General features: G+C 45.2%; 1 long non-coding RNA gene across 1 annotated transcript; it reads left to right on the top strand.

The window, feature by feature from the left end:
- The first annotated feature begins 14,681 nt into the window (after positions 1-14,681).
- LOC138924659 (uncharacterized) lies at positions 14,682-26,850 on the top strand. Its single transcript, XR_011439697.1, has 4 exons — positions 14,682-15,288; positions 16,079-16,140; positions 23,994-24,107; positions 26,396-26,850. It is a non-coding gene; the product is annotated as an uncharacterized lncRNA (long non-coding RNA).
- The last annotated feature ends 600 nt before the right edge of the window (positions 26,851-27,450 follow it).

Raw genomic sequence — 27,450 nt, 5'->3', positions numbered from 1 at the left:
ATGGAAGAAGAGCACCAAGAGGCAAGGAACATGTGAGGTTTCTAGAAGCTCAAAAAGGATAGCAAATAGATTCTCCTCTAGAGACTCCAGAAAGGAATGCGGCCCTGACAACAGCCTGATTTTCTGACCTACAAAACTGTAAGATAATAAACCACTAAGTTTGCGGTAATTTGTTACCACAGTAATAGGAGACTAATGCTATACACGTGTTTTCACTTCTAATTATCTTTCAATCAGGAGTTCTTAGGTGCCAATGACATGATCCACTCTAGCTAGGTAAAGCGTAAAATAAATGTATTATAGGACATTAAGTAGGTCAGAGACTCCCCAGAAGAGCCAGAGAGGCTGACTCAGTTTGTAGCCCGGAACAAGCCCAATCGCATCCCAGAGGCCTCCTGCACAGAACTCTGTGTCATTACTGCCTGGAACCCACTTCCTGAAGCTCCGCACGGCCATCCAGAGAACCAGATGCCCTCACCACCAGGATAGTCAGAATATCAACGCCCTGGCACGGCCTGCCCTCCTCACGTTGCTCACTTGCAGATCCACGTTTCATGCAGGTGTTTCTGACTGGTGGAGCCAAGGTCTCACACCTACACCCCACTGCAGAAGAGTTTCCGCTTTCTGGCAAGACTCATAATGTGTGGAAATGATGAAATATAGGAAAGGTGCTCAAATGTGGTGAGGGAAAAATTGATAGTGGGAAAAACGTCCACTACAAAGCCTCCGTTCAGTTCGTGCACTCTCTAGGTGGCCACAGTTTCAGCTGTCACACTCAGTCCCATCATTCATTAATGTGACCTTCCTGGACCCTGACGTTACTGTGAATCTGCTAACCTCTAACCTGAGTCTGCTCATCTCCAATGCAAATTAGTAATTCCAATACAATGTGTTAAGTGCTTTATGGAAGAATGGATAAAGAACTTTGGGAGCTCCAAGGAGGAAGCAGTTGCCTTAAGACAGATGGACCAGAGGATTTGAGTTATATGATTTTGAACTGATCCTTATGAATCAACAGAGAAAGAATATTCCATGCAGAAAGCAGTTATACAAATATGTAAAGTTGCAGAAAAACTTGGCACATGTGGGGATAATGGATAGTTGGGTGTGACTGAGGCCCAGGGAGTAATGGAGAACAAAAGGGTATGAAGAGGGAAAGGTAGTTAGGGGCAGACCATGAAGGGTAGAATAAACTATGATGAGGAACTTAGAGTTTATCCTATAGGCAATGGGGAGCCATTGAAGTTGTTTAATTAAGGAATTGACAGTAGGTCATTTTTAGAAAGATAATTCTGGCAGTGAGATTAGAAGAGAAAAAACAGGCATCAGAACTTCCAGTTAGGAAGTTATTATAGAAATCTAATGAAGAAATGGAGGCGATGTGAACAAAAGCAGTGGCAGTAAGTATTATGAGGAAGGAGTTGATTCTGAGTGGATGTGACTGGTAGATAGAAAGAGACAACTCAAAACTGTTAGGATTGTTCAGACTTGCACAATTGGCAAGAAGCTTTTGACATTCACTAAATTAGGAAATTTAGGAAGCTGGGAAACATAAGAAGAGGTTTTAGGAAAAGATAATGATTTTGATGTATACCTAATTTCAGATGCCCGTGGGACATATAGATAAGATGTCTAGGAAGAAATTTGACACAATAGTCCGGTGCTTGGAGACGAGCTGAGCTGGAGACATAGATTTGGGGCCACCACAGGGATGACTTCAGCCCTGGGCTTGAGTAAAGATTTCTCAGGAAGAGTCTGAAGAAGAGAAGAGGGCTGAAGACTCCTCACTGGTCAAGTGCAGTGTGAAGGGCACTGGAAGGCACGTTGGGCCTTAGGAGTCCTGTGCCTCACTACCAAAATGGACCCCAGGTCAAAGTTTTTCATTTTACATGGTACCGAAACAATGATGAGGGGAGGTCAAGGGCTGCCCAGTGAATGTGTGACTGTGACTAGAACAGAAGTCTCACCCTCTGTGGACCACTATTTCCTTCCCTTGATGCAAGTGGAACAAAGCAGCCAACTACCAAATGTCTGACTTGCTCAGAGTCCCAATTCTAAAAGGTATTGTCCTGCTAAGATGGCCATGGCTTGTAACATGCAGCTCTTTCCCAACTAGGGAAGACTGATTAGAACAAGGGCTATAAATATTTGGGCCAGCCTTCAGCGTATGACCTTTAAAGCCTTGCATAAAAGACAGTTGTTGTGTAGGAGAAGACTGGGCAGCTGGAATTTGGAGGAAAGCCTGGGTGGAGAACAATGGCCAGGAGCAAACTGAAGTTTTGAAGCCCCAGAAACTACAGGCAAACAGAAGAACTGGTTAGTGAAGAAGATGGAGCAGATATCAGAGAGCAGAGGTGCCACAAGCAAGACACATGTGGTCATAGGAGAGAAAGAGCCTTGGGTCTCCATGCGATGCTGCTATATCCCCCCCAACACTCAACAACTCAAATACAGACCAGTAGAAGAGCCTGGAGAGAGCTCAATTTGCTTAAATTATGCTTACATGTGTTCAGTGTAACCCCACTACAACTTTTCATGGTGCCAGTTCTTGCGGTAGAATCTTTTCTCTAGTTAACACAAAGATAAATGTAAAGGATGGCCTCTCTAAAGGAACCCAAATTCTAAATTAATGAAGTCTGAATTAATGAGGTTTTACAAACATATCACAGGCACTGGGTTAAACTCTGTAAATAGCAAGTTGCACTTTCATTAATTGGGGTCAAGGTCTGGTCTATACTTCTCATGTCAAATGCAATCAGTTACGTGAAATAAGATCTTCTTTTATCATAAGCCTGTACTGCTTATAAGTCAGAAGCAGTGTGCTTGAGTTTCCCAGGAATGTTTGAAATGCAAAGTCTTACTTTTCCTGGTAAGAACCAGTCTCAGTGACCTTTTCCTGGAATTATAGTTCCCACTAAGGGATGGCAACCTTCTTGGGCTAGCAAGTAATTATCTTTCTTAAGAGAGGATACATAAACAGCTCTCTGAGAAATGATTTGCATCAGTTAGTGCCAATTTATGGATATTAATCCAAAATCAAAGACTGAAACACTGAAGAAATTCTACCAAAATGTTGTGGATGGAGGCATAGGAGTAACAACTCCCTAGGAAGCTAACTATTAAATCAGACTTGGGCAATATGTGCCTATTGTGTTTAGAGGGGACATGACATGATGTATAGCACATCTGACTCTACAAGAATATTTAAGAACTATGTGTATGACCTCCTGGATATGTTCAGGGGCACGCTTTAAGACCATCTGGCTAAACCTGGAATATAAATGTGTCATCATGATTTCCCTGACATACACTTGCCATGGATGGATCTTTTAAAAAGTCCTTTCTGGTAAGAAAATAGTCACACACAGACATACAGACTCTATTTAAAAGCATCATGAGGTGATGGATCTGTTCAGAAGTTCGATTGTGGTGACGGTATCACAGGTGTACGCTTATGTCCAAACTCATCAAGATGTGTACGTTAAACGTGTGCAATTCTTATTATATCAATTATACTTCAATAAAGTATATACACACATGTATAGATACATATATATAATGCTGAGCAAACAAAAAAAGTTGTAGAATGATATGCACAGTGTATGACCATTTCTATAAAATTTTAGCCAATTCTATATATTTTTATGACCATATATATAGTAAAAGTTTTTTTAAATGTGTGGGAATGATAAACAACAAATCAAGGTGTTGGTTACTTCTAAGAAAGGAAGGAGAAACATGAGATTGGGGAGGGGTACCTAGCAGATTTTAACTATATATGTAACATTTTCTTTAAAATAAATTCTACTGAAGATAAAGAAAAAAAAGAGTCTGTTTGTCTATGCATGCATTTCACACACACATAACGGCCCATAGATATTCTTCAATAGTTAAGACATATCATGTCAGAACTGAAAACTGAAAACCTGTGTGCAGGCAGAAACAGAATACCCTATATTTACATCCCACCTGGCACTTTTCACAGTATTTTCATAATCTTAGATATTTGAAAATCATGAGTAAAGTTGGTAGGTTCTGCAGGTGTCATTATCCAATTTGACAGATGAAATACAATGATGTAAAATGGAAGGACGGACACATAGAACTGAATTTCTCTTGATTCACAGCAGTCTTTACTTGATTGCCAATAATCACAAACCTCCTTCTGCCCACACACAGGCTTCAACATTCGTGTGCTTCCAGAGTGTAAAGCAGGCCCATCTCATTCTGAACTCCAGTAAAAGGATTTCTCCAAACAGTGATTACAATGCTGGGTGACAAACCCCTGACCAGAAGCCAGAGTTGACTCTTTTCCAATGCAACTGCAAGAACTTAAGTATTTTGAAAGTAGTCTCTTAAAAAGCAAGCGTGTGTTGTGAAAGGGATGTTGCAAATGGACATCAGGTGAACTGTATCTAAGTGGAATGAGACTGAGACCTTTTCTATATTTGGAGAACATGTATTAACTGAGCACCCACTGTATATCCCACAGCACTGAGCTAGCTATCACAATGAGGGACTAGATCTCATAGTGATGGAGCGTGAGGAAGACATCCAAAGTGAAGTAAGCCATGAGCCTTGCCCTGGGGGGTACTCACATTAAAGGAAAGAGAGCCCATAAACAACTGGGAAACAGTAGCAATTGCCAGAGGGAGACAATGTGGGACCTCTGGGGCACTGAGGAAGGAGTGGGACAGGGTTTGCACTGAGTGCACAAGAAGAAGGTAAAGGGAGGGAACGGCTGGGAAGAAGGTGCCAGGGCAGGATCTCAGAGCTGAGCCAAGACACACATGGGGCAGTTGCAAGAGTGAAGGTCAGGGTGTTTCCTCAAAGTCAGACTTGGGGTCCTCTGCCAAGTAGGTAAAAACAAGAGCCCCACTGTCAACAAAGACCAAAGCCACGGACCTGGGCCTCAAAAGAAGTGCTCTTTAGAGAAGAAGAATGACGTACCCAACCTTTGCCAACAATGATGGGAAGGGCACTCTGAGTCCCCTGAGCTGAGTTGACCCACCCAACTGAAAAGACATTATGACTTTTTTTGCAGCTGATCTTCCAAATTTCCTCTCACTCTAGAGCCCACAGCTGCTAGACTGCGATGAACAAGGAGTGGAAGAATCAGAGGAAAGCCTGGTCAGAGAACAAAGGACATGCACTGTGCTGGGATAGATCACTATTATGCAAAGCCAGGTGGAAGAGGTGAAGAAAAAGAAAAGTGTGGTCCAGAAACAGGAGCATCAGCATCACCAGGGAAATTGTTAGAAATGCAAATTCTCAGGCCCCTCTCAGGCTGACTAAATCAGAAACGCTAGAGATGAAGCCAGCAATCTGTGTTTTAAGGAGCCCTCCCGGTGGTTCTGATCCACTCTAAAGTTTGAGATCCTGTGCCCTAGACCAGCCTACACTGAAGGATGTCAATTCTCTGGGCTGGGAAAGACTTGGCATAGGCTAGCACAGGGAAGAATTGGTGCTCTGTGGCCTTAATTTGCCAGCATGGGATGATAGTCAAAAGACCCAGGGCTGCCCCACTCTGTACTCAGAATAGTCCAAGGGCACCTTAGGAACTAATAGGCTATCCACCAGAAGATGCTAGGTTTCAAGTTTTACACAGATTTGCGGAAGCATCCTTAAGGGACCCCTTCTGGGATCAACTCCAGAGGTCCTCTAACTCTGAGGATGATTAGAAAAAAAATCTGTTCACTGATTCCTATTCCATATTACTCCGCCAATCTGTAGCCCTGGATTAATCCAACCAGTGAGTTTTGCAACCTCTTTACCCAAGCTGATTCTGTCTTGCTCGTGAAAACCATAAAACAAGAAGACTTGAGTGGAAGACATACACATTCTTCCTCACTTCAGTTGTCTCAAATGTCATTCATTCAACAAGCACGTTTCAAGTGCTTAGAATGTTCCCAGCAATTAATGATCCCTTTTTCCCATCCCTAGTAGGTTCTATATAAAATTCACCATATCGACAAAATTTATTTATCCCATAGTTCTTTGAAGGGACTGAAATTCACTCACCAATCTTTGATGGCAGTGTTTGCCTATGATTTTTTAAATTTATTTCACAGAAGGGGAGCTTGGCAAGCATATAGCACTTTTGTATCTCTCCTTCTGAGCTGTCTTCATCCAGATAGGGTATTTTTTCTCACATTCATACTTAGAGCTAAGGGAAATCTGCCAACCCACTAAGGTTTATAAGCTTTTAGAGATAACATTCAAGAAGGTGGTCAGACAGACAACTCATTAGAATTAAATATGATAGGTGCTGTAAGAGAGGTGTGCCCCATATGCACTTGGAGCTTCGAGAAGAGAGGAACCCTTTAGGGCTATGAGGTTTTGCCTCCTTTTATTTTAATTTCATAGGGAAGGAGCATCTAAACTACTCTGGAGCTTTCTTGATTCCCCTGAAGCCCTCAAACATGCTGTTGACCCTCATTCTTGGCAGAAGACTCTGCCAACTCCTTCACAGCAGTTAGCAGGGCCATCAGACGTGAGTTTTCTCCTCCCCCATGTCTCCCCACATCTCCATCACCCTTTGCTCTTTCTCCACTTCTGTTGTTAATGCCACACCTTCCCACGTCCTCTGCAACTTTGCCCCATCAGTTCTCCAGTCTCACTCTCACCTATTGCATCATTCCTGGCTCTGCCCCCTGAACCCATAAAGGTATTCGTACTTCCTGTGTCCTGATACATCCTCCCATCCTACTGATTTCCCAGGAAATTACTACTGTATTTCTCTCCCTTCCTTCACTGTCAAACTTCTTCGAGTATAATCTTCTTTGCTATTTTTCTCATTCTCTTGTCAGGCCCTCATAAAAATAATAGTTAACACATTTCTATCTGCCAGGCATTGTTCTAGGTGCTTACCTATTACATAATAACTCATTTTAAAACTCTCACAATAATATTGTCAGGTAAACGCTGTCATTAGCATCCTCGTTTTTCAGTAGAGGAAACTGAGCACAGAGTAGTGAAGGCAATAACCCAAGATCACAGAGCTGGTCCGTAGTAGAGCTGGGGTTCTGAAGCAAGCACTCTCGCTCTAGAGTCTGTACTCTTGATCATTAGAACAGCTGCAGAGGACATATTTAGAAAGACTGCCCGATCCATGCTCCTTTCTTTGAAACTGTCAACCTGCCCAAGCTAATTGAACCTGGAGTGGCCACATGCAGTAATACATCGAGCTCAGCCAATCAGTTTCTCCCCGTGAAAAATAGAGTGAGTGGCATGGGTTCCGGACTTTCCAGTACCAATCCCCATGTATCCTGTTCTTGGATATCCACTAGACTGTCTGTAATATCCTTAAAATAACCACCAGCCCTTCTTAACTGAGTGGCTTCAGTCCCTGTATTTCAGTAATGCCTGTGAAGAGCCAGCGCTGATGGCCTAGCAGTTAAAGTTCAGCATGCCCCCAGTTGTGGAATCACACCACTCATTTGTCAGTAGCCAAGCTGTGGCAGTGGATCACAAAGAAGAACTAGAAGGACTTACAAGTAGAACACACAACTATGTACTGGGGCTTTGGGGAGGCGGGGAAGGAAAAAGAGGAAGATTGGCAATAGATGTTAGCTCAGGGTGAATCTTTCCCAGCTGAAAAAAAAAAAAAAAAGGACATTGCATAACTCAAAAATAATAATAATAATAATAAAAATAATGTCTGTTTAAATCACATCCTCACAACACGCCAGAAGCTGATCTTTTAAAGATTGTTGATCATCTCTTCTTAAAAATCGATTCCAGTGGCCTCTTTGTCCTGTTCTAACTTTTGCGGCATTCCACACTGGTGACCTGCCCCACCCCCTCCTGTGTTTCTCTCCTCTCTGCCTGTGTGTGGTCCCTCACTGCCTGAGATTCCTTCACTACTGTCTTCATTAGGCTGGCTACTTCTCATCTTTTATGACCTGGCTCAGGCATTCTCTTCCAGGAAAACTTCCATGATTCCTTAAGGCTAGAAATGCCACTCCTGTGTGCTCCCACAGCTCCCTCTGCAAGAGTATGTCATTGCACTTCCGGTACAAAACAGATACAATTGGATGTTACAGACTCCTGAGCAAAAATAGAATGGAATGGATAGTACGATCCCTTTTATGTAAAATCCTATACATGCATGTGAAAAACACAAGCAAGTCATGTCACTCACTTGTCTTACTCCTCCAATGAATCTCCAACTGTACTTAACAACAAAACACAAAGGCCAGACCTGGCCTATAAGGCCCTTCTGAATAGGAAACACTCCCCTCTTCAACCTCACCTCTATTTCTGTCTGCCTCACTCACTCCAACCACACTGAACTGTGTCCCTTTTCTTGAAAACTCCTAGTTTGTTCCCACCATTTGTGGCCCCAGCTGGCTTTGCCTGGAATGCTCTGCCCCCAGATCTTTGTCCCACTGGCTTCGCCTTGTCATTGAAGATTCAGCTCAAGACCTCAACAACCCAGTTCACAATGACCCACACCCTGTCGCTCTCTTTCACATCACTCTGATTTTCTTCAGGAACTTATCACTACTTGAAAGCAACTTCTCCATTTTTTCGGTCTGTCCTTTGTCTGTTACCTGAAGTTAGCCAAACTGCAGGGTTTAGGACACAGTCTTCTAGAGGCTAAATCTGCCCAGGACTTCTGACATCAGCTGCAAATTCAGAGTTTCTCCAAACCGCCCTCAGGTTTGATAATTTGCTGGAAAGACACACAGAACTCATTGAAAGCTATAATACTCAGGGTCACATTTATTATGGGGAAAGGATACAAATTAGAACCAGCAAAGGAAGAGATGCATAGGGTGGAGTTTGGGCAGGGTCCAGAGGTGGAGCTTCTGGCTGTCCTCTCTCTGTGGAGTCAGGTACAGTGTTGCCTCCTCCCAACCTTGATGTGTGACATTGCACAAAGAGAATTGCCAACCAGGAAAGCTTATGTGAGCCTCAGCGTCCAGAGCTCTTATTGGCTCTTCATTATGTGGGAATGATTGGTTGAATTATTGCCCACATCGCTGAAATCAAACTACAGCTCCTCCCTCCACCAGGGGTGGGGCTGACATCTTGCAGCCCCAGAGACCCACCATGAGCCACCTCAACTGCATAAACTATCAGTTGGGGTCTGAGGGGTTTACCATGAATAACAGACATTCCTATTACTTAGGAAATTCCAGGGGGTTAGAGGTTAGATTACCTTCCAGGAGCAGACAAAGGCCAAACCTCTTACTGGACAAGGCCAAATTCCTTACTACACATCTCTCATCTCTCTACTCTCCTACTAGAACATAAACTTCAGGGTTCTAGAGAGTAGACTCTCTGTCTGGTTCTCCACTGTGGCCCCAGCAATACAGACAAGTGGCATACAAACATGTGTGTTATCTATATATTTAACATTGTTATGTTTTGCTTCCCCCATTTCAGGTAAATATCGAGTTAATATTTCATTTAAAAACTAAATAAATTCCTTTAAACTCTCATTCCACCAATCATGATCAATTCATCCATCCTTCCCCAGATGACTCCCTTCAAAAGTCCTAGAAGTAGGTTCTTACTGAGGTCAAAACAATCAGGGACTATTGTTCTGCCCAAGAAAGAGACAAATGAAAATGGAAGGTTTGGTCAATCTGCCAAAGGCCCAGTCCTAGAGCTATAGCTGCTGTCACCACCACTCAATACCTTTGCCCCAGAAAGTGGTCCACGAATCCTTTCTTAGGTTCTTCACACTGCAGGAAACACCCTGTACTCAACTCCCTGCTCACCACAGAAAGTGCTGGAGTAACTGGACCCGCAGCTACTCTCAGGCTGGCTGTAGGAGATCTGGTTAGATGGGAGATGATGAGTTGAGCTTGGCTGCATGTGCATCACACTTCACGCTAAGCAGGCCTGGGTTCCAATGTTAAAGCTCTTTGGCGGCGTGATATTTTCAGTGTACACCCACCCACAGCCTTTCCCCAACGTGTGGTCATGGTCCAGGGAGTAGGGGCTGTGGGAGGTTCCAGCCCTCCCTGAACGCCTTCTGCAGGTCTGGCCAAGATGTCTCCCTTCCTTCTCCTTTTCGTGCCAACTGGGTTTCCACCAATCTACTGGACGTGTACTAGTGACCTTCGACCTCAACAGAAGAAGTGCCGCTCCCCTTCTTTGAAAAGGTTCTTTGACTTCTTTGTAAATCAATGGAGGCAAAAAGATATTGAGGAAGTTCACCATCTAATTTCACCCACCCCAGTGTCTAAGCTTTAGGCCTTTGGCAACCAAAACATATTCTATTATACTTTCCTCCTAGAACAATGGACAGACGGATACTCCCCTTACATCTGCTATCTAAAAGGAGGCGTGCAAGTGGTTCTTCTCCAAAGAGATCTGTTCCTAGGTGATTTGAAACAGAAACTGCTAGCAATTTTTAAATAAGGAAAGGCACCAAAAATATGCACACGTGTATGCATATATACATGGTTACAATAATACTAGCATAGGCTATTTCCGGGTGATGGGATGTCAAACGGTGCTTATTTCTTACTTATACTTACAATGAATCTTTAGCACTTTATAATCAAAAAAAAGTTTTTTGATATTAAGAAAAAACTGCAAGGCTGTTGGGGTGGGAAGATGGTTGAATGGTCAGAAGCCTCGGTTCATGGCCCTCAACATCCTTGTGTGGCTGAGCTCCACTCTTGTTTTATTTATGGATTGATTCCTTTTTATTCCCATTCTGCACTCATTCTCCCCCACCGGAAACTGCTCTAACATATTCACATATATCTTTATATCCTGGCTATACACGTAAAAGGACATAGTGCTATTTTGTGTCAGTGCATATTTTTTACTTACATAAATGTTTTTACATGCTTATTTCCCCTAACAGACTCTAACTCCTCCCCCAGGAGATGACAGTTTATTTGTATTTGTAGATCTGTAGTAAAGTATGGAGTTTGGCATAGAGGAGCAGCACAATAAACATTTCTTGAGCTGATGTGAAATTTTACTACCATTTTTTCTTAAAATCTTGCCTTTCCTAAGCTTCAAGGATACTTCCTTCTCCTGGTTTCCCTCCTGTCTCTCAGGCTCCCCCACATGCTCCTCCCTCCCTCTCATCCCCAGTGACAGGCAGTGCCCAAGGTTTAGTCCTTGTCTCTCTTCTACTCTCCCTCTACCTGACCCACCACAATCAGTCTCACCCATGCCCAGGCTTTCACTGTCAGTTTGGTGTAGATGTCTTCCAAACCTATATCTCTAGCCTTCACTTCTTTGCCAAGCTATACAGCTACCTCCTCATCTAATAGCTAGAAGTCCCACAGGCATCTCACACTGAATGTGAAATCATTACCTTACTCACCCCCCACCAGAGCCTCTACTTTCTCCTTTGTTGTCTCTCGCAGGGTTAGCTATTAGCATTCTTCCAGTCCCTCCATCTCATCTTTAATGAAATCCTCCCTTCTCCTTCACTCTGTATATGGGATGACTCACTAGATTCTTTCATTGCTACCCCATGTGTAACACTACTAATTCATTTCTACCTAATGTATAACACTACTAATTCACAGCCAGGGGCTTTTCTTGGTGCTGAGAATGTAGAATGTAGGGGTGAGCAAGACAAATAAGTTTCCTATTCTCTGGGGACAGACAGTAGACAAATAAGCATCGTGTTGCATAGTGTGATCAATACTAAGACAGAAGTGAGCAGGGTGATGTGGATAATTAGGGGCGTGAGGGTGGACAGGAAAGGCATTTCTATAGGATGAGAAGAGAATGTCTCATAGAACCACCCAGAGGAAGAACAAATATTCCAGGTTCAAGGATCAGCAGATGCCAAAGCTATAGGGAGAGAATTTATGGAGGAGGAAGCGATCATAACTAGATTAAGGTGAGGGGTGGCCAGAGGCCAGATTATGAAGGGCCTTGGAGGCCATTCAAGGCTTTGGATTTTACTCTAAGTGTGATGGAAAATCAAATAGCAGCATTTAAACAGAGCAGTGATCTGATCTGATTTATGCTTTCAAAAGTTCACTTTCACTGATGCATGAAATGAATTATGGGGAGGAGGGGGCAAGAGAGGGAGCAGGGAGGCAAGTTCAAAGCTTTTGTACCAGACCAGGTAAGAGGTAGTGACAGCATGAACTGCCGGGATGGCAGTGATCGTGGTGAGAAATGGATCAATTTGAGATATATGTTGTAGGTGAACCTAATAGAGCTTGCTGATGGATTAGATATGGAAATGAAGGAAGAGGAGGAATCAAGGATGACTCAGGGTTTCTGATGTAAGCAACTAGGTAGATGATAATGCCATTTCATGAGCTGGGGACATTAGAAGGAGGAACAGGGTCAGCTGGCAATGGGTACAGCAGGGAATTAAGAATTTTGTTTTGGACGTGCTAAATTTAAGGCGTCAATGACACATCTTTGTGGAGATGGCAACTTGACAGTTGGATATAACAACCTGGAGCTCCATGGAGAGAGCTCTGGGATGGAGATCCATTCAGAAGACATCACTGTAGAGGTGGAATTTATGCCATTGTAGGGCACAGATGAAGAGAAAAGAACAGATAAGACGGGAAGAGAAAGGAAGACAAAAGAAGGGGAGAGAAGGGAAGGGACGGGGAAAAGATGACTCAGCAAAATTTCATGAGAAGCAGAGGCCAGTGATATAGAAAACATCCAGGAGAGCATGATGTTATAAAACTAAGAAAGAAGAAGTTTCGTGAAGGAGGAAGGGGTCAAATGTGCCAAATATTATTAAAAGATCAAGGTAAGTGGCTGGCCCCGTGGCCGAGTGGTTAAGTTCGCGCGCTCCACTGCAGGCGGCCCAGTGTTTCGTTGGTTCGAATCCTGGGCGCGGACATGGCACTGCTCATCAGACCACGCTGAGGCAGCGTCTCACATGCCACAACTAGAAGGACCCACAACGAAGAATATACAACTATGTACCGGGGGGCTTTGGGGAGAAAAAGGAAAAAATAAAATCTTTAAAAAAAAGATCAAGGTAAGACCAGAAAACCACCCACTGGGTTTAGGGCAATAGAGATTGAAGACTGATTTTGGCAAAGCAGTGCTGTGAGCCAGGTTAGAGCAAACTGAATAGCAATTTGTAGGTGAAGAAATGGAAGCAGTGTGCATAGACAATACTTTGGAGAAGTTTTCCTATAAATGACGCTGTAGATAGAGAGGAATGTAGCATCAGTTGAAGCTTTTGTGAAGATGGGGGAAAACAGAACACATTTGGATGTTGGTAGGAATGAATCTTAAAAGAGGAAGAGATTGATGGTACAGGACAGAGGCATAATGAAGAAGAAAAATTCCTTAGAAGAGCAGAGAGGAGGCACCGGCCTTTGATAAGGGGGACTTTTTGCTGCCCAGGAGGAGGAAAGATGGAGACAGTGGTACACACACACAGATACATGTGTAGACCTGGTGATTGGGAGAAGAGAGAGTCTTCCTCCAATCATTTCCATTTTTCACTGAAGAGTGATGGGAGATCACCAGCTATGATGGAGAGTGGAGGAAGGGAAAGAGATGGGGGAGGGTGTGTTGAAGAGCAAGTGTGAGGCATCTCCTCATGGTTTCTCACATTCTCTTTCCACTCCCAATGCAACAGCCCTAATTCAGGCCCTCACTGCCTTCATCTCTATGACCATGATGGCCTCCTATTGGATTTCTCATGCCCAGCACCCCACTAGACCCTCAACATTTTATCTATCCATCCTTTGGTGAGATCCCCCTAAACCACAAATCTGGTGTGCCTTTGATGGCTTCACTGTACTTTATACAATGCTCCAACTCCTCATCTGGGCATGCGGAGTTCTCCATCGCTGGTCCAACCTACCTTAGGGTGCTTACACCCAATACAACCCTTCCTCTCTACCTGTCCCTGAACCACTGCAGCCTATTCATGACTCTCCTCAAATGCTATGAAATCTCTCACTTTTACGTCTTCATTAAGCTCTTTTTTCTGCCTGGCATGCCTTGTTTCCTCTTGCAGAAGTCCTACCCATTCCTCAAGATCCAGCTCAAATCCCACTTATTTCAAAAAACTTACCAGATCCTTGCATTAAAATTATTTTCTCTTCCCATAGCTCCTTAGTCCTTTAAAGCTTATTATAAAAGATCAAAATCTGTCTTGTATTAGAAGCATATATTTATGCAGGTGTATTTGTCTATATGTGGCCTTGCGTCGGTCTCTAAGGAAGGAAGAAAGGAACAAACGGAAGGAGGATGGAAGGGAGGGGCAGGAGAAAAGAGGAAGGAAAAGCAGCGGAGGTGCCTGTGGGCCTCCGTTGGTTCACCTCACTGGCTTGAATAAAACCGCTCAACAGTGCTTCCCAAGGCCGGCAAAAGCCTCCGCGAGTCCCCAGCTTCTCTTCATTAACAGACTGCAGGCATCCCGGGCTGGCACACGCCTTCCGCCTCCCCTCTGCTCCCTCTCGCCTCCTTCCTACCCCCTGTGCCTCCATCTTAGGTGCCCAGTAATTGCATCAAATCTTAAGCAGCAGCTCCATCTCTGAAAAGAGCAGTGGGAGGGAATCGAGAGAAATAGGGCAGAGAGATGAAAATGTAACGTTGAAAAATTCATATGCTAAAGGAAGCACGTGCTCCCCTCCCCTCCTCTGCATCCCATCTGATCACATTCTGGCAGAGGCCTTGCTTTCCAGGCACATGCGGAGACCATGGGAGGCTGAGCCAAGACTGTGTGAAGTGACCAAGAAATCCCCTGTGAGCAGGGAGGGTCCACGTGTGTGCAGGAGGAGAGCGGCACTGTGCCTGGGGGGCCTGGGCTGCTGACGGGATGCGGGGCAGGAAGAGGACAAGGGTGGGAGACGTGCTCCCCTCTTACATTCAGAGCTGTCCCTGTAGCACCACGTCCCTCCCCTCCTGAGGTAGTCAGGCCTGGCTGGCGCTGGCCCCGCTGATTCCCAGGCCCCGTGTGGTTTCCCACGCCTGTTCTCTTTAGGAATCCTGAAAGGCAGGGCTCGACCCTGCGCCAGGGCGAGCGGCCGGCCTCGCTCCACTTGATTGAGCACTGTTTGCTCTGAGCCTGGGGCGGCAGGGTTGAGGCGGCGGGGCTCTAGTTGCCTGAAAAAGCCCGAGCCTGGCCTCTCGCTCCCCCAGAAAGCACTGCAGAGCTGCGGCCTGATCAATGCTGGGCGCTGATACCCACAGGAGCCGGGCTCGCGATTCCCGGCAGGCGGCCGCTGCGCCCCTGCGGAGAGGAGGCTCCGGCTGCTCGACTGCGACCCCTGGCGGCCGTCGGAGAAACTCCCCGCAGAGCTGCACAAGCGAATGGGCCGCTGGACAGGAAGCGAAGGGAGGATTTTAATGGAAACTGGGGTAAGAAACATGCACCCCCAGATGGTGCAAGGCGGCGGCGGGGGGGGGGGATGGAGAATGGAAAGAAAGCCAATTTTGCTTCCTTGTAATCCAAACAAGAAGGAAGGGAACAGTCTGTTAGGGATGCTGGGGGCTGATGAAGAGGAATGAAAGGGGGGAGGTGGAAATGTGAAAATCTGTTTATAGTTGGAAACGAATCTGTTTAATATGATGCTTACACAAAATAAGATTTATAAGTTTTTCCCTGCTCTGAACTCTGCTTCCTTCATCTTCATTTTAACTAGCAGTGGGCTCTGATCCGATTTTCTCTTTCATGCTCCCAAACCAGCTGTATTTTGAAAGAAGCATCTATTTGGAGAAATGAAACATACTTTGGCTTCCTCCAGTGCGTTCAGTGAGCCTGAGTCACAAAAGCCAATATAAGACAGGAGTCAAGAGCCTGGACACTTAAGACAGTGTGATTCCTGAATGTAAATCCAGCATATGGCACTCACTACCTGTGTGATCTTGAGCAATTTGCTCAACCTCTCTGAACCTTCATTTCCTTGCCTGGAAAACAGAGTGTGAGCAAAATGCACCTCCAGGATTGTGGCAGTAAAGAGGCAGTGGTGTCCCAGGTGCTCCTGTCAGGCAACCTCTCGGATGCTGGTTCTGTCTTCCCTTCCCAGACAGGCCCCATTGGGGCATGACTGTGATACACTCAGCTCAAGAACAGGCCAAGCACCTGTGAGTAACAGGGGTATGAGTCCTCCATCCCTTTCCCTGACTCCTTCCCTTTCTCTCTCCTCAGTTCACACAGCTCTCAAGCCCAGACCCAAATGTGCAAGCAAACCAGGCAGCACCCACAAAATGGTAGGTGTGGGTGTAGGTGTGTTTGGTGTGCAGGGAGCATGTTGGAATGGAGCTGATCCTAGCTTGGGGTGGAGCCTGATGCCTTCAGTCAGTTCTTAAAGGCTGCGGATCAGTGTCTTTCTCTTCGATGTCAGCATTGCAAGCCTTCAACGCTTTGGGTATGCCAGCTTCTCCGCTAGGGGCTGGCACGATGAAGAGGTTCTGCAGGAGGCTTCTGCCCCTCAGGAGCATAATCTATGTAGTTGCACAGGTATGACATACACATAGGAAAGAACAAATAATAAAGAAATTAAATAAATGGCATGTGTAAAGTGTACAGTGCCAAGCACTGTAGGAAACCAGAGGATGGAAACTGATTCAGATGAAAGCTGAGAGCTCACTGAGCCCCAAGAGCCACAGACAGTGGCCATGGTGCTTTGATGAAGTGGATGAGCGCTTCTCTCTAACTCAAGATGTATCACTAGGAGGGTACATCACAGGTGTACCATCCACGGTGGGGAAGAACCCGTGCAGAAAATCTAGCTCCTCAAAGGTGAGAGTGTCCTGCAAACACTGGCCCATCTTTAGCCCCAGGACCTAGGGGCTCATCTCAGGGCATGACTCCCTTCCAAAGACTCCACCTCTGAGAGCATGCCTGCTCCATGCCCACATTCTGGAGAACAAAACTGAGCTGCAACTACATTTCTAGGGAGGACCAAGATGAAAGAAGATGGGGACCTGGTTACGCATGATTCTTTTTCCATTTGTGCATCAGTTCACTTCCATAAGCATCCATTTATCCATTTATCCTTTGTCCATTTATCCATGTACCCACTCAGTCCTTCATTCGTTCACTGCATATTGTAATTAGCAATTGTCGTGTGCCCAGCCCTGTGCCCTGTGGTATGAGGAGTACAAAGTAATTATGTGTTGCCTCTCCTTCTACCCTTAGCAAGCTTCTACATTACCCTATTCAATTTTAAGGACTTCCCGCTTTTGTCCCGCCCCATCAGAGGAACCAGATGGCCTCTGAGATTCACATGGTTCATTCCATTTTGGTAGCAAGGCTCTAATAAAGGCCCATCCCACCACTCTGGTCAGCAAACTCTCTCATAGCGAGTCTAACCACTTAGGTTTTACGGATCCACCCACCCACTTCCTGAAGGGACAGAGAATAGGACTCAATGTACCAGCCCCGGGGGATCAGATACAAACTCGTCAAGCCTCCAGTTTACACTAGCTCTCAGATGACTGACAGACGAGCTGGTTCTAGCCTGTCCCTCACATATGCCCACCGCCCCGGGGTGTTCACCGAGAATCATTCCAGTAGCCTTTTTTCCTTGCCTCCTGCCTCTCACTCCCACCCCCTGGCTTCGTGGGATTTGTGACAATCCGTGCTCTTTAAAATATTTTCTGGAGTGTATTTGTGAGTCTTTAGTGGTGGCGGAATGCTGTATAATTATCTCCCAAATCATCAGGCTCCTTAACAGGCAAATGCCGTTTTTTCCAATAAGTTTCTCTGGCTGAAGCACCAATAGGCCTTGTTGCTACGGAAACCAGAACATTTCTTTCTCTATTTCAATGGTATGTTGAAAGCTCTGCATGTATATGCACGCACACATATGGTGGCTGCTCGTTTTTTTCAGCTCTTTTTTTCCTTTCCTACCTCTGCTGACCTGTCTGGCATTTTCCCTACATCACATGTTCCAGAACGTTCCCCCCTCATCCACAGCCCCTGCTTGTCCCCTTCCTGCCTTTCACTGTGCCTCCACCTCCCCCTACCCTTCCATCTGGTGTTCTCAGCTGTTTAAAAAGAAATACCAGTTGGCTTTGCATGAATCTAAGAGAGAGAGGGAAAGAAAGGGTAATTGTGGAAACAAAGCTTTGCAAAAGCCTTTGACCAGCCAGGTGTTTCCTGCTGCAAGACTCATGGCCTCCCTTGGCCATCTTCCTAGAGCATGGGGCTTCCTCAGAGGAGGAGAGGGGATGGAGAGAGCACGGCTCAGTGCAGGAGTGAAGGGAGAGCCGAGCCGAGAAGCACCATCTGCTGCTGCTGCTCCTGGGCACGGATGAACATTCCTCCACCCAAGTCACTGCGTTCAGTTCAAGGACTGTTGGAGGAGGGGAGGGCTCCGTGGAAATTTGTTTCCTACTTCATTTATTCAACAACTGTTTACTGAAGACTCAGTGTGTGCCAGGCACTGTTCTAGGCACTGGGGATCTGCCGAGGGTCCCCGTCCTCAAGAAGCAAGACTTGCGCACAGATAATTGTTAAGACAACATGGTAAGTGGTGAGAGGCACTGTCATAATTAGGGGTTTGGGCTCTGGAGTCAGAGGAACTTAAGTTGGAGCCCCAGGCCACCACATTTCCTAGCTGTAACCTTGGGTGAATGACTAAACCTCATTAAGGCTTAATTTCCTCATCCCTGAAAGTGGCATCATAATGAAGTTGTTTCTGTTGATTAAATAAAATAATGAGTATTTATTAGCATATTGCCCAGCACACAGTCCATACTCAATAAATATCCATTACCGTGGTTGTCCTTATCATTCTTATTCCATTGTTGTGGCTGTAAGAGGGTCATGATGACAGGCAAGGGGACCACCGAGGGGGGCATCACAGATGTCAGAGAGGAGAGATTGGCTCAGACATTTTCTAGGTAGGAAAAGTGGGAAGAACATTCTAGTCAGAGGGATCAGTGTGTGCAAAGGCATGTGGTGTGGCCTGGGCCATGAGGACACTGATCACCACCTTAAGGGGATTGAAACTTTAATTAATCCCCTTAACACAACTGAGCAGGAAGTTCTCAGGCTTGAGTGACACAAGCAGATAAACTGTTTAGAGAGAAGAGCCTTTCTTTGTGATACCAAAAATTAAGTGATTTTGTGATACAAAAATGCCAAAATTAAGGGGATCCTGAACACCCCTTCCCCCCGCCCCCAGCTTTAAGAGTAAGTGATACCAGGTGATCCTGGCCAGCTCCACGTATCAGTACATCTCTTGCTCCAGTTTTGCCCCATTCTTCCAGCGCATTCCAGGCCTGGGCATCAGGCTATCAGACGCAGCACACCCTACTTACATAGCCTCGGACTAGACACTGATGCAATGGAAGGGGTAGATGAGATGGCCCCTGTAGTCCCTTCTAGCTCTTGAAAACATGACTCTATAAAGAATTTAAGGGAGTGGTTGGTTGGCACTGGAGATGGAATGGTTGGCAAGGGAAAAAGATGCTCTGTGTGTGACGAGCAGTGTGATGGTTGAAGAGCCAGCAGAAACACTGGAGCAGATGTGCAGGCCAGTGAGGCCAGGCGTGGTTTGGTGGCTGAGCCTGTGCTGGAGGGGAAGAAGGAGAGGGGTCAGTGATAAGTCAGAGACTAATTCTGTTGTGCTTGGAGGCTGGAAAAAATGAGAAGTCAAGAGTAAGACTGGACACTCTGGATCTGGCCTTATTAAAAAGGAAGCAGCAGAATGGAAAGATCTGTTTCGGGTCGTGCGATGCATCCACTCTGCGCTCTCAACACAGAGCGAGCATTCTGGAACTCTGCAATCTAATATTATGCCCAATTTTCTTCTGCCTTTGGTTTAAGATAAGACAATGATATCTGAAAATAAGTGTCAACCTGGATCTGCCAAAAGGAGATCAGAGCTGGCCAAAGGTAATGAGCCAAACTCATGTGACACAGTGTCCCATATCTTATCCACTCCACAGCTACTTGCCCTTAACAGGGGTCTGCGAGGATTACAATGAATGTTTATATGTTGGGGTGTTAATTTTCTCTTAAGAACTCGTAGGGAAGGGAGATTTTTTTTCCCCATTGATTGATCAGTATTCTTCATTCTTTCAAAACCATTAGAATAGATTACTTCTGTAATTAGAAAAAGGCATGTATACACGTATATTTAAATGGATTTGATGAAGCTTCAAGATATATAGGTAAAAAAATGGTTTTTACGTAAGGAAAGGTTGGAGGGGAATGGGAGACACATAGGCCCTACTATGTGCAAGGCACTGGGTAAAGCTCTCCATCCGTATTATCCCATCTGGGCCTCCCAACACCCATCTGAGATAAATATTCTCAGACTCTTTTACACACTAGGAAAGTCAAGTTAAGGTCAGTTGAAAAACTTAGCCAAGGTCGTACATCTAATCAGTGCCCGAACTTCTCATGCCCGTGTTTGCCTGACTTCAAGGCCTCCAGCAGATCTCCATTTACACTAATGAATAGAAGAATGAGGGGACAGCTTGTTGATCAATAACAGGGTTGACCGTTGACACAAATTCATGCACGTTACCACTTTTATCTCCTGGGTCCCCCTCCCCAGAATCTGGTGGGTTGCTGAGTGACTTCATCATGTCCCCTCACCCTCCACATTTCCCCAGACTCCAAAATGACTTTTCTGTCTTTCCCTGCCTCACCTGAACTCCAGTTCTGTCCACTTACAGCTCAGAACCCCCGTTGTTAAAAAGCAAGTAAACTGATTGAACTGATACAAGAGTGTGAAATCTATTGGGGGTATTTTTAACTTTCCTAGCCCTGTTTTCTTCATGAAATCTGAGAGAACCAAGTGACTATCTGACTGATAAAGTCGAAGACAGTCAAAAAAACCAAAATGATGACTTTCAGGTAGAGGAAAGGGAGATATTTGGGGCCTGGTGGGTTTTTTTTAAGTTTTATTGAAATATAATTGACACACAATAAACCACCTGTATTTAATGTATACAATTTGATAGGTTTGGGCCTAGGTAGACATTTGTGAACCATCGCCACACTCAAGATAATGAACCTCTCTGTCATGCCCAAAAGTTTCCTCCTGTGGGGCAAATGGGTTTTTGATTCCCTTAAATTGGACCAGTTCCTGAGCAAGGTGACTTTATGGATAAGAGTGACTCTGGTAACCAAAGCAGAGCTCAATGACATTTTTGTGAACTAAATGTAGCTTTACAACTAAATGATTTTTTTTTTTTTAGCCAAGGAAGATTTTCCCTGAGCTAACATCTGTTGCCAATCTTCCTCTGTTTTTTTTTTTCAAGTGAGCCGCCACTGCCATAGCATGGCCATTGACAGACAGGTGGTATAGGTCTGCACCTGGGAACCAAACTCGGGCCACCAAAGCAGAGCGTGCCAAACTTAACCACTAGGCCATTGGCGCTGGCGGTAGAACTAAGTGATTTTTAAACCTGTTCACAATTCTGGAAATAATTCTGGAAAAAAACAGGCTGTGGACCTCCTTGCATATAAAAATCAGGCGGGGATGATAATCTCCAGAAAACATACACCATACCTGAGAGCATTTTCTACACAATTCCTGGTTAGGAGAATCCATTGGCACTGACCATGGGTAAATTCTACATTGGAAACTTCCAGCGGAAGTGAGTCTGTCATCCAGTCCCATGGACCACACTAGCAGATGTCACAGCTCACATCCACCGGGGCTGGAAGGGTGTAGCCGAGGACCAAGGACAGTCCTTGTTTCAGATAACTGTACAGTTAGCCCAAATTTGGGATTTGGGAAAAATTGAACTCAAGACTGGGGAAAGATATATCAGCAGACTGTCAGTTCCTCAAGGACAGGAGGCATGCTCATTTATTTTGGTATCCCTAATACCTATATATCCTAGCATAGGCCTAGAAGTGTTTGTTGGAAAGAAATGCTGGATCATTAATTAGGATACCTATTTAAAATGAAATGCTCTCTGGTTTCACATATGAATAGGACTCCTCACGGTGGCTACTCACAGAAATCCACCGCTCTAGAGGTGAGGGAGCAAAGAAATTACTCGGGAGACAGGCTTTCACCAGGATCTTTTGCAGGACGGCAGGGGATAAACACACAGCGCCAGCATGTATGTGGACATCTAACGTATGTTTGGGAGTCAGGGAGGACCTCCCAAAGGCTCTGGCCTCCAAGCCTCATCCTGGTTATCTCCAGGAGTCCTCTTTTCAGCTTGGTTGTTACATATTTTGTATTACACCAAGCTCTACCATTCAGCTTCCTCATCTAAAATAATGGACCACTTCAGAAACTAATAACTGGTCTTGGGAAAGCCAATCTTATTCTGGAGTGAAACAGCATATTAACTATGTGCCTGGTGAGTAACACCACCGGACACGGGCATGTGAGCCACCGCGGGGCCTAAAGATGAGTGGAGAGTAGGCTTTCTCAGTAAAATATTTGTGTCAGGTTCTTGTTTTTATCAGAGCATGAACATCTGTCTTAAAATATGTTCAGAGACTGCTTTGTGAGGAAGAAAAAAGACAACAGAACGGAGAAAGTAGGGTGATAACAAGGGAGAGAGAATGAAGAATAAAACTGGTGGGTAGAGCAGTGGGGAGGGAAAGCTTGAGGGAGGAAAATGCAGGGGGAGGATAAGGAGGAGAGAAAGAGGCTGGAGAATGCTAAAAATTGAGAATCAAAAGCCAGTGGAGAGTGAAAAAGACAATAAATGTAAAAGGAAGGACCTACATTGATGAACACACCTTAGGGGAAAATCAAGACAAAGAACAAAGGAATTGAGGGTGTGAGCCAGCAGCGGATGGAGATTCAGCACCCAAGCAGCCTGGCCCTCCGTGTTGCCGAGGGAGCCATCTACTGCGTCTAAGTAGAATTGTGGAGCTCGGAGAACAAGAGGGCTCTTGCAGATATAGGATAAGATCAGTGCACTCCAGAGCCGGCGCCACCCCTCCCTTGTGAAAATCTTTGGGGGCAAATTGGAGACAACCACTTGTGTCACAAGAGCCTCCGTGAGCCCTGTTCCTGAGGACATCCTTCTCCGTCCTTCACCAATTCCCAGCATGTCCTCTGGTATTTCAGACCAGATGCCAGGTGAGGACAGCGGCTTCTAGAAGTCTTCAGGGTCTGGCCCCTTGACAGTGCAGTGGGATCTCTGTCCTAGCAGCGTTTGTTCCATATATTCAGGCCAATCTCTGGAACAAGTGCCTATCGGGGATTTTTCAAGAGTCCCCAGGATAGGAGGACTACCTGACTTTGTTGTAAGATACCCTCCAGCTACTCAAACCTTGAAATAGCAAATGTTCCCCTTAAGAATCTGTTTGACTTTTTTTTCATTTACTATTTCCTTAACCTGTTTTCTGTGGAAGACATGAAAGGCATTCTCTGAATTATGGTGACGTTGATTTGAGGATGCTTGTGCTGGTGTAGACATTGTGCTCACCGCAGCAGAGCTTACATCCCTAAATCGTCAGTACAGACAAGAAACTCACAGCCAGAGGTGGACAACATGGCTGTGTTTGAACAGGAAGCTAATATGACCACTGCAATTAAATTAAGAACACTAATGGGATTAACCAAATTTACCGGCTATTATGAGGTCATTGTTGATCAAACCTAAGAGTCTCATGGGAGGGGTCTTCAAATCCCCTCATTCCACCTCCAGGGAGGATGGTAAACATCAAAGATGATATTATGTTCTCAAAGTCACATAAAATTGGTCGTCATGTCAGGAGATGGAGTTGTCAGTGAGTAGAGCAAAGGGGACACCATTTCTGTTATTCATCCCAGTTCATCCCTTTAGTTCCATCTCTTGCTATGGGTGATTAAGATAATACCTGGGGCTGCCTTCTCTCCAGGATTATCTACCCTTTGAAAGGCCAGATAAGCTCCAGGAGGACTTCGGAGGAAAGGGGACAAGCCCAGCTGAAGAAGGCCAGAATGGCCTGGATAGACGGAGGATGACTTAGAGCCAGGCTAACCTGTACCATAAGCCCTTAACAGGGTGCCATTCTTTCTGGTGCCTCCATAATCTCACGGGAGATATTTTCTCCCGGCAAAGTGATGATAACTCATGGGGTGGTGGTAACTCAGGCTCCAACGGTTAGACTGACTTCCTTTTTCTTGATCCTGTTTGCTCAGGAAGAGTACATGAGAGGCCGGAACTAAGCAGATCCTGACCCAGAGCTCCAAGTTCCCAACAACGCTAAGAATCTATGACTGGGGAGAAGGGACACAACCTCTTGCAGGGAACCAGTAAGTATCAAGTCAGACAGAGGAGCAAAGAGCATTAACTCAGAAAAAAACAAGACACAAGTTGAAGCCTAAATGCTATTGTAGCTCCATGCTGGATGTTTTTTTTTTCCTCTTTGAGGAAGATCAGCCCTGAGCTAACAGCTGCCTCTAATCTTCCTCTTTTTTTGCTGAGGAAGATTGGCCCTAAGCTAACATCCATTCCCACCCTCCTCTACTTTATATGTGGGACGCCTGCCACAGCATGGCTTGATAAGCAGTGCCCTGTCTGCACCCGGGATCTGAACCGGCAAACCCTCAGCCACTGAAGCAGATTGTGCGAACTTAACCACTGCACCACCAGGCCAGCCCCCAAATGTTTATTTTTAAATTAATAGTTTATTGAGTGCCTTCTAGATACTTTTTAAAATTGCTTATTGAGTGTATGCTAAGTACTTTATATATATTATGTCATTTAGTATTTATTCAAATTCTACAAGGTAGGTATTATTATATTCACTGTTTCAGGTGAGGAAAATGAGGCACAGGGAATTTAAATAGCCTGTCTAAGATCTTGCAACTAGCAGGTGGCTTAGCGAGGTCCCTCTGACTTCCAGTCCCACGACTGCCATGCTGCCTCTCTTGGAGAATATCCCCAGAACATGATTGAGCCTGTCACTTCAGTCCCAGAGCACCTCCCCGAAAGCCCTGTACAGCTGCACACTTCTGACTCTTGGTGGGGGAATTCAGGTGCGTGCTGACTGGCCAAATGAGACATGATTGGGAATAATTGTGACATGACATGGTCTGGAATGAAGAGCAGATGGGGCTTGAGTGCAGGGAAACCCTTTGGGGTCTGATTTCAAGGGAAGGAGACATGGCCACCTTAATGATTTCCAGCATGCTTTGGCAAGAGGAGGTAGAGGGGAAGGGTGACAGCCATGGCTGATGTGGTTGGCAACAGCTGAAGCTGAAAATCACCTCCTGCCTACAATTATAAGTCATCATTCCCGACATGGCCAGCCCTGGAGCCTGACACGGAGAGGAGTCATATGCACGGGGCAGAAAGCAAGGCCAAGAGGGCCATCTCTCTGGAAGAGTTCAAACCATGACCAAGACAGACCCACGGCATTTCAGTCCTTGCAGCAGTAGTTGGACTGGAGGGGAGAGGGACAATGATATGGTGAAAGAGTTCTTCAGAGAAGTCTCCAGAAGGCTGGCCCCCATCCCACTTCTACCCCTAACTTGGTATGTGATCCTGGAGAAATCGTTGACTCTCTTTGATCCTTGAGTGAAGAAGTCCCTTGTAATCCTAAAATATTCTGATTCTAACCTGAACCTATTAAATCCTCTATATAAAGCTCTCCTCTCTAAGGAAATCAAAAACAAAGGTACCTCTTGTAAGAAATAGAGCAATACAAGTGTTCAGTCCAAAGACAGGCATAGATTGGTGTCTAGCTTGCCATCCTGAGGGCATAAAGGAATGGGTCTCTTCCTTTCTTCCTCTTGTGTATCAGTCAGGATACCTTTGGCTGCAGGAAGAAAATACCCTGATTCAACTGGCTTAAACAATATGGACATGTATTTCATAAGAAGTCTGGTAGGCCAGCTCCAGAGTTGGTCAACTCATCGCCAAGAGCCCAGCTTCTTTCCGTCTCTCCCCTCTGCCATACTCCAAGTACAGCTTAATTCTCAGAAGTAGGTTTTCCACAGGGTTACAAAGATGGCCGCTATATTTCCAGGTGTCATTACCACGTGCTACAATGTCCAGTAGAAGAAGAAAGTCAGTCTTTTTCCAAGCATCACTTTTTTAAGAGCAAAGAAACCTTTTCCAGAAGCCCTCTGATATCTCGTTGTCCAGAACTAGTCATATGCCTAATCACAACCAATCACAGGCATCACAGGCAAGGAGAGTGGTACCACCCTGACTGAGTCTGACTATTAAGGATTACCTGAGAGGCTGGGGTAGGGCTGGGACCTGAAGAAAATCAGGGACCCAGCAGCAGGAAAGATCCAGGGGTAGCTGTGAGGTTGGTAACTATAACAAAACCTGCTCTTTGCTTCCCAGTACCCAATTTCCTCTTCTTCCATGACAACATAAACCCTCGTGTTTAACTGGGCAGTTAACTGCCCAGAATAAAGATTACATTTGTCAGCTTTACATTTTCACCACTGTGTGTGGCCATGTCATTAAATTCTAGCCAGGGAGATCTAAGCAGAGGGACCATGCAGAGCTTTTGAAATGCTGCTTAAACGAAGAAAACTCAACTTGGAGACCTGCCAACTGTATTCTTTTGCTTTCCTCCTTTCAGCCTGCAATCCAAATGTGATAGCTGGATCTCCATCAGCCATCTTGGACCATAAGTCGACCTTGAGGATGGAAACCACATCCTAGGATATGGTAAAGCAGAATGACAGAAAGAGCTCAGCCTATATCCATACTTATGTGGGAGAATAAACTAGTGTATGTTGAAGCCATTATTTGTCTGGGCTGCTTACCACCAGTGCAATTTTTAACTGATACAGCAACCAGCAATCAATACTACACCCCAGGAGTTAAATTACATTGGGTAATTGAGTTTATTCTCTCAGTTTAGGAATGCATGAAAGATAGGATAAGGCAGTGAGAAGTTTTGCAATCAATCTGATCTGAGTGCAAATCCTGGCTTTGTCACAATATTGTGACCATTGGCAAGTGACTTCACTATTTTGAGCTTAGTTTCACCATCTATAAAATGGAGCTGGCTCGTACTTCAAAGGGGAGTCATGAGGGTTAAGTAATAAAACGTTTGCAAATTACCTTGTGTTGCAATTGCATATAACAGAGGCACGATACGGGGTCCTAAATGCTTTAGAAAATGGTCACAGAACCTTAAGGACTTAGATACCACGTGGCTCAAACCTCTCATTTTCGTAGAAGGAACTGAGGACCACAGAGGTGAAATCGGGTTCCCAAAAGCTCTCTAAGGTCCCCTGTTGGAAGGCACAGTCGTCCTGATTATTCCCCACAAAGGATACCTTCATCATCCTGTGTCCTGCGTAGTATCTTCATCGCTCATGGCCCTTGCTCCAGGACTTCTCTTCTGGACGCTGTGCCCAGCCCCTGACGAGGGACAGATGCTCAGCCCTGAGCACCAGCCACTGAGATGGCGTTCTTTTCCTGCACTGATATCATCAGTCACATCATGTGGTACTACTTTAATTGCTGTCCTATTTTTGGAAAAATAGATGGCTAAACATAAGCAATTTTTTTCTCAGCATTTTTTTGGTTGCTGAAGCAAAGTGCTCAGTAAATAAGGACTGATTTGCATGACATTTTGCATGAATAGCAATGTTGAATGAACAAGGTAACCGACTTTGAACTGTC

Source organism: Equus caballus, chromosome 6 (assembly GCF_041296265.1).
Source record: "Equus caballus isolate H_3958 breed thoroughbred chromosome 6, TB-T2T, whole genome shotgun sequence".
Taxonomy (NCBI): Eukaryota; Metazoa; Chordata; class Mammalia; order Perissodactyla; family Equidae; genus Equus; species Equus caballus.
The sequence above is the reverse complement of the archived record's forward strand: the minus strand, read 5'-3'. Positions and strand labels throughout refer to the sequence as shown.